General features: G+C 48.6%; 1 protein-coding gene across 4 annotated transcripts in view; it reads left to right on the top strand.

Annotated features, from left to right (window-relative positions):
• The window catches only part of SH2B2 (SH2B adaptor protein 2), a 46,692-nt gene that overhangs the window by 6,849 nt on the left and 31,722 nt on the right, over nt 1–8,121 (top strand). The gene's annotated exons all lie outside the window — the stretch shown is intronic.

Raw genomic sequence — 8,121 nt, 5'->3', positions numbered from 1 at the left:
GCCCACGCCAGCTCAGTACTTTAAAGAAAAAAAAGCCCTGGTGCTCACCGGGTGCTGCTGAGTGGGGAGCAATCCCCACTGCCCCACACTGTATGGGGAGCTCTACATGAGCTCCCCCATGGGTGCCCCGCCTGCCAGGGCTGTGGCCCTTTAAGAAAAAAAAAGCCGAGACAAGCCCCCAGACTCTCCGCTCCTGGTGCAGTCTTGGGGCTTCAGGGGCTTGTGCAGAGCCCCCCATGTGGCGGGGGGCAGTGGGGATTGCCCCCTGCTGGCAGGAGCGGGGAGTCTCGGGGTTTCTTCAGGTTGTTTTTTTTTTCCTTAAAGGGCTGGAACTGGCCTGTGTGGGGCACCCATGAAGGGAGCAGGGTGGGGTGGGCTCGTGCAGCGCCTACTGAGCCAGGGCCTTTTTTTCCCCAAGTGCTGGGAGCTGGGGCAGCCATTGCCGGGCTGGGAGAGGGGCGGGGGATGGGCCTGGCCTGGCTGATTCGGAGATTCGGCTGCTGTTGAGGCTCCAAATCAGATTTGGCCGAATCAAATCAGGACAGTGATTCGAATCACTGAATCGAATCGCTGTCCCACGAATCGGCCGCATCTGAATCCAAAGCGAATACTAGCCGCTTTGCACAGACCTAATCCTTTTCCTATGGTACAGCAATGCTAGTCTGTCTCTCTGAGATGGTGCTCAAACATTTTACCCAAGAAATCTTGCAGTTTAGATGAAATGGAGCCCAGGCCATAAAAACCTGCCTTAATTTAGCAAGGTTGGACACAGTCTCCTTGCCCAATTTTAGTGTTATCACCCTGAAAAGATGGTTCATACACCTGACTAGCAGTAGCCTTTGCCATGGGAGACTCCTAAGAATCATATGGCTCAGGTAGGTGGTGATAACAACGTACATGGCATGCTGTTTGCCCTCACTTCCCCAAGCAGCAGTGAGTCGAGACCCTGGTATAGTGGCAAAAGACTCCATCCTGTTGGAAGTGTTATCTTGCATATGACAGCCAAAGCTACTAAAAATCCTAGGACAATGTTTACAGCAATAATAATACTGCCTCCAAAGTCCTAGGCAAACCCAAGCCTGCCTACCTAAGCGGTATGGGACTTTTTAGCTTAACTAAAAGTATTAACTACTTCTTTTGCAAAAGCGTTGTGGAATGCCCCTGTGTGCTGTTAAATGGCCCCTATGCTTTGCTCCAGCAGTGGTTGCATGCAGAGGTGAATGAGGTGGTTTTTGTATAGCAGTGAGCAAGTCTGTGAAGTGCTGTGGTACCTCCTGGGATGAATGGAGCTAAAGAAATGTAAGATGGCTATATTTTGTCACCCCCGGTCTTACTCTCCTCTGGCATTTTAAACTTTCTGCTTAATGTAAATCTCAATCAGCAGTTAGTCTATGTATGGACCGGCAGTTCTGTATACAATTTGATTTGTTTCCCTTTTTTATAGTTACGGATTTAAAAAATAAATAAAGAATTTCACTGTCTCTCAACCACCAACGCCTCTATTCCCTAAGGCCAGGGATAGACATTACACTTTTTACCAGTATAAGTGATCAGAAACCTGTAACCCATAACAAGTTCGGTGCACGCAGACTGATTTAGAAATGGCAGAAACCAGTCTAAGATTTGCCCTCCACCCCACCGAAGGGTGAATGTATGTTCTGTTTGCTACTGATCTAAGGTGCAGCTCCCTACTGTAACTGAGAACGCTGTGCAGGAAGTGTTCGGAGTTGCAGTGATCCCCAAAACCAAACAGAAGTTCACTGTTGGTTCCAGGGGGAGGGGAATCTAGCTGCTGGCTCTAGCCTGCAGCCAAGTTCCCATAGCAATGGGTCTCCTCTCTCCCAGTCTGTCCCTGGTCCAGAATGGGAGGGGGGAAAGGGAGATGAGGAAGCTGGATCCAGGGGTTCCCCAGCTGGCATGGAAGGGTGGAGTGGGTGTACTGGAGCCTTTCCACCCCCAGACCAAACTCCTTCTGCTCCCTTTCTCCCCCTCCTATTCTGAAAACAGCTCAAGGCTGGCAAGCAGCACAGACAGAAGTTACAGAAGATGCTCTGTTTGTAATGTGTTCATCTGACCCCTCGTGCATGGGTGAGTTGTGCCTCTTGAGTCGGGGTGGGGGGGTTGTCCCCTGGTGGCCAATCTCGCTCACCAAAAAGCAGCGTGGTTGCTTTTGCTGGTGGCCTTGCTCCCCAGCTGGCACTCACAGTGGGGGCACTGGTGCTCCCGCCTGCCCCCCTGCCTGCCAGCTAAACAGGGAGCGCGGCCCGGCAGGGTACACCGGTGCTGTCACCACTGCCCTCATGCAATGAGGGTTCAGATTTTCACCCAATTGGCCATTTTTGAAGTGGTTTGCAGCTGTGTGCTTGTGTTTGGTTACATCTATCAACTGCTTTCTATGGCTGTATTGGGTGAAAATTGTCACTTCTGTCTGTGCCCCTAAACTATGCTGTTTACAGAAAACTGTGCAACTTAGATCAATTCTGCCCTGTCTTTACCTAGCCTAAAAAAGTAGTTCAGTTCTAAAGAGAGAGATTTCAGCATTGTCCTCTGCTAGGACCACTCTGCACAAAGTCCTGATCCAAATTCCCTTGAGGGTGTTGGGCATCTTTCTACACATCTCACTGAGCTTTACCTAAGTCCCATAACACTGTTATATTGGGGCTAATAACTGGGCAATGGAAAGTTTAAATTCAACAAAAAGAGACCTCTGTATGTCTGTGCATGTAGTTAATCAAAAAACAAAAATATTTCTATTCCCATTAGGCCAAATTTATAGTTAGGGTCTAATCCATTAATAGTTTTTCATTTATCCCCTTCTTCTGTTGATTTACAATATTAAATCTATGTTTAGGGCTTAACTTGTATTCCTTGCAAATTGAAGTGTGTGTACATGCAAGTATTTGTGTACAGTGTACACAATTTATATTGGACTCCAATATCTTATTCAGCTAAAGGAACTGTTGCTCACAGTGTATTAGTCTGAAATTGAGCTGGAGGAAAAACACCCGTGTATGTACTAGAGCAGTACACATGGAAAATCCATTAGGGTGAAACCATTCTGGGTGTCATCAAACAAGTGAAATATCTTGTTTCCATTCACTGACTTCTAACCTTTCTAATGTCCCCTAGAGAGCCAGAGCCACAGCAATAGGATTTATCTATTTTAGCTGAGTTATCTTCCCCCCAGCCCCCTTCCTTCTTCTCTGGAGTTGCTGTTTCCTCTTTCGCAGTTTCTCGGAAGTTCATCCATGAAAGGTGCCCATTTGGCTCCAGCTCATGTGAGACCATCACGTGCGAGTCTGCGGCAGCCCAAAGTGGCAATAAACACAGATTAAGCTGGAATAGTAACTGCTCTTCAAATGTTTAATAGTTGGCCATGAGGCTTTTTAAGGTAAATTTTATTTTCCCTCTTTTAAAAAATCAATTTTTAAAAGGATCTTGTCAAGGGTTTTATGAAAATAGTCTCGTCGTCTATTATTCATTATCATTACACCCGCTTAAAGTCTTTCATTTAAGTTTCTTCCCCTACCACTGTCGTCTTTTTCATTTGGCAAACGTTCCCGTATTTCTACTTCTCAACTCTCACTTAAGGTGGTGCTGGACTGTCAGCCCTGGGCTCTGTTCACAGCTAGGGGGAAACACCTGAGATGTACATTTCTGTGCCCTCACTCGAACAGACAACTGTTTTTGTAGAGGCCTTACAAAATTAGGACTTCTTTGTGTGAAACACTCTAGAGTCTAGTGGATATCTTACTTTCCAACGGAGTTAGAGGTTTGTCATCTCATGAGCACTAGTGACTGATAAAGCAAAGGCAAGTTCAACGTTGTGCTCAAAGTCCATGGCAACCCCCATCTTTTCTTTTGGTTAGACACTACTATTTTAATTGCTTTAAAGCAACTCCCTTTTCTGTCCCGTTTCATCCTGTGATGAGCCCTCAATACAGTGTGGAAATCTTTCTTTAGACCTGATCCCACCAACACCTAAGCCAGTGAATAAATTTCCGCTGATCTCTGTGGGATTGCTTCTGTGCCCCACAAATGTTTGCATTACTGGGGTCTCAAAGAAGGTTTCTTCTCTTAGCCTTTAGCTGCTGTTCCTGAGAAGGACCAGATCAGAACAGGACTCTTCTTCCTTACCCCCCCTCCCCCCAGGAGCTGATGTCACGTTTTCTTTCCTTTAAGCAGCTGCTTCCTCCTTTCTGATCCCCTCCAGTTAAAAATAACCCTCCACCCCCACCCTGCAGCTTCTGCAAATTCATTGCCTCACACCAAACATGATTTGGGGCAGTGGCTAATGCCTACAGCAGCCATTGATTTCTGTGGTCTCTGCCTGCACTCCAGAGATCAGACCCTTAATTCAGACAGCTTGCACCTGGCAGGGGAGACACCAGGAGTAAGCAGGAGCTGAGCTGCTCTCATGGAGCCTCTTGTAGACTGAGATCACCTTGAATAGCATTGTGTGGTTAGGGTGGAGATCTGTCCAGTGCCCAGCAAGCAGACCCCACTGTGAGAGTTTACTATAGCCACCCAGAGGGAGGATCTCTGCTGCACACCTATTTTATGGAGCTGGGGGATTTCTCCCTAGCTTGCTGCTTTGGCATTTTGGCTAAGGGCAAGCAAGACTTGTGGGCATCTGAACTCCAAGGTCTGTGGGCTTGGGCCTTGAACATAGGATGCCTGCCATGGATTTGGGAGTATCTGAAGCCCCAGGCTGAAGAGTCAGGGAAGCAGGATGCTTGCCTGTGGCTGTGCCACACAGACTTGAACAACAGCTCTGCTCAATCAATAGAATTCAGAACTGATTTGGCTAATTTGGCTGAGATACGAAATTTAAGGGGGGGGAAAAAGACCCATAACTCAGCAGGAGTCTTGCAAAAGAGCTAGCTTCGTTAGAAACTCCTGAGCTGGAACTCACTGGCCTACTTGAATGAAAACTTAGGGGGAGGGGAAAGGCAGCCTCTGTTCCTGTTTCCCAGCAACAGTGGTGTACAAAATGAGCTAAGGTCCTTTTTTTACTAACCTGCAAGATTGTGCGTCACAATCCTGCTTCCACCATTAAGGGAGGCTGAAGCCGCTTGGGATAACCCTCATGTTTTCTGATGATTAAATTGCATTCTACTCCTGTCTGCTTGCTTCAAATTCCAGTGTGCAGCTTTGGTGACTGTTCACCGTTTGATCTACAATTAGAGAAAACCTTTGCTTAATTGTAGAGGCCAGGTTAGGGTTCCTGTGGAAATCTTGGGGGTGGGGAGAGCAGAGTAAATTAGCTCACGTTAATGTGGTTTGAAGTGAGCTCCAGATTCCCTACTCCCTGCTGAAGTGCGGACATAGCCTCACTGAGGTTTATAAACCTGTTGTAGGCCTGGGGGCTGGGGGAAGGATTGTGGCTCTGTCTGTATCAGAGATGGGCAAAATATGGCCCGTGGGCCAGATGTAGCCTTTGGAGGGTCTTTGTCTGGCCCATGGTGGGCCCCTTGGTCCTGCCTGGCGCAGGCACTGTCAGCCAGTCCTGCTACCACCTGGACACGCAGCAGGGTTGGGGCGGCTCTGCAGCTGGACAGTTGCCTTTCTAGGCAACCCAGGCAGTGGTGGCTCCTTCTGGCTGCTGGCCCCAGCGCTGTGGTACTGGCAGGGACCCATGCACACAGCCCCAACCCCGGCCTGCCCCACGCCCGCTCAGGACTTAGCCCAGCAGAGCAGACCAGCTCCAGACCAGCAGAACCGTGCACAGCACTGACCTGGCCCACCCCACATCTGCTCTGGACCTCCCACTTGTGCTCAGCATCAGCAGCAGTAGCAGTGGTGATGGCTGGACAGAAACTGCTGCTCAGCACAGGGGGAAAAGTGTTTTTCCACCCCCCGCCAGGCCCTTCTTGCGGCAGCCACCCAGAGCCTGTTCCCAGGCTGCCCCGCTGCTCCTCTGCTGCTGCAGTGGGGCAGCAGTAGCAGTCCAGAGGAACATCAGGGCAGCCCGGGAACAGGCTCCAGGCGGCTGCAGTAAGAAGGGCCCAGCAGCGGCAATGTGGGGGGTGCTTTTTCCCCATGCTATGCAATAGTTTCTGCCTGACTGCCAGTGCTGCTGCAGCTGCTTAGCATGGGCGGGTGAGTCCAGAGCAGGTGCAGGGTGGGCCAGCTTGGGGCTGTGCACTGGTTCCGCTGGTCTGGAACTGGTCTGCTCTGCTGGGCTGAGTCTGGAGCAGGCATGGGGCAGGCCAGGTTGGGACAGGTCCCTGCAAGTACCATGGGGCTGGGGCCAGCAGTGGTGGCAGCCAGAAGTAGCCATTGCTGCTTGGACTGCCTAGAAAGGCAGCCCAGGCTAGGGGCTGTGCACTGTTGGTGGTGGTGCATGGGGCTATTGCGGGGTTGGGGGAGAGAGGGCAAGGGGTGCTGACTGGCCTACAGCAGCTCCTGGAACTGCCTATGTGGCCTGTGGGCAAAAGTAATTGCCTGCCCCTGGTCTATTTAAAGGAGTTTAGCAGAAGATTCCCACTGAGGCTACTGTCGGTTCAGCTATGCCGACATGGAGGCTAAGTCAGGATATTCTGGTTGACTTCAATCAGTGTGACTCCACTGACAGAGTCCAGAGGGGCTGCACCAGTTTCTACCATTTGAGGAACTAGTCTGGAAGAAGAGACTCTGGTACCCTTTAGGACAGGGGGAGGTAAACCTACAGCCCGTGAGCCAGATCTGGCTTGTGGAGCCCTTCTATCCAGTCTGCAAAGCAAAGGCTTCTGCAGTGTTTTGGCATCGGAGAGCTTTGCCCATGTGGTAGTGAGAGGCTGTTGCCACCGGCATGGGCTGATCCAGAGTTTTGAAAATAGGGGTGCAAATGGTGTGGTGCCTCATCACATATAATGCAATGGTTTTCTCCAGTTAAAAAGGAAGTAGAAGTTTTACCAATATGCTAGGGACCCAGTGCTGCGTTCTTCCGTTTAAGATTGAAACAAAAACAAATATTACTATTGGAACATGCATTTAATTTGCTATATCATCTTATGTATAAAAACACAACAAACTCCTGTTAATCAAGAAATGTTGTTTCATTAGTTATGTTATTAGAAGTAAATGTACATTTGTACACTTATTTTTTTTCACGCATAAAACAATCAAGCCTTCTTGAGAATCTTGACATAGCATCCAGTGCTTCACTGAAAGTTATTTCCACTCCTGAGTTTTCACTTGAATTAAAGTTCCCAGACCCAAGGCACTGTTTTTAGCTAGACTTAAAAATAGTCTTCAGGTCTTTAATATAGGAGCTACATTACCAGGAGCAGCTACCAGACAGCAGAATTACAGAAGAAAGACTAGCCTGGTAAGTGCAACATCAAGACCATTAAAAAGGAAAGAAGGTGGTTAACACCTATGGAATGAAGAGTTCAGAAGGAATCGGGTAGATTATAATGAACTATGCAGTCGACTGACTTCCTCACTGCTGCCTGAATAGAAATGCTGGAGCTCCTCCCAGGCAGCTAGTTTTCAAATTTGGGTGAACAAGGAATCAAAGCAGGGTGGAACTGCACCAGTGAGCACCCACCACTCCGGATCTACCCCCACCACCAGGTGATGGGGACAAGCAGGGGCAGCACCAGTGGCAGGCAAGCCAGAAGGCACATCCCAACACAAACTGAGCTGGGTAACTTGGCCCACTGCTCCTGAAGCGTTGCTGACCCCTGCTGTAGGCAAAGCTGGACACTACAAAAGCGTTCTGCACTAAGGCTCCTACTGGTGTGGATGAGCAAGCAATAGCCTCAATGAGATTTTGGGTTTGGTGGTTGGTTGTTTTTTTTTTTGGTTGGTGTTTTTATTTATTTATTTTTTTTTACTCAATTCCCTAGCATAGATAAGGGCAGCACATCTTAACTTGCCTATTGAAATGCCTCTCTCTGTTCTAGATAAGCCTGGCTCTTTTCATAGCTGTCACATCCCCACGCAACTGCTCCTTTTGTGCATACTGAACTCTCTTTCTCCATCAGATAGCCTTATTTCTTTCCAGTGCATCTTAATAAAGAGAGCATTTTGAAAGGAGAGAAATAAATGTTGTTGGCAGAGCTAGAATATCAGCACGCAGTCACATAAGGAAGCAGATTGGCAGTGAAACACAGGAATGGCTCTCTCTTGCAC

The sequence above is a fragment of the Alligator sinensis genome, unplaced genomic scaffold (genome assembly GCF_000455745.1).
Source record: "Alligator sinensis unplaced genomic scaffold, ASM45574v1 scaffold1504_2, whole genome shotgun sequence".
Classification (NCBI taxonomy): domain Eukaryota; kingdom Metazoa; phylum Chordata; order Crocodylia; family Alligatoridae; genus Alligator; species Alligator sinensis.
Note: the sequence above shows the minus strand (reverse complement) of the source record. Positions and strands in the feature narration are given on the sequence as shown.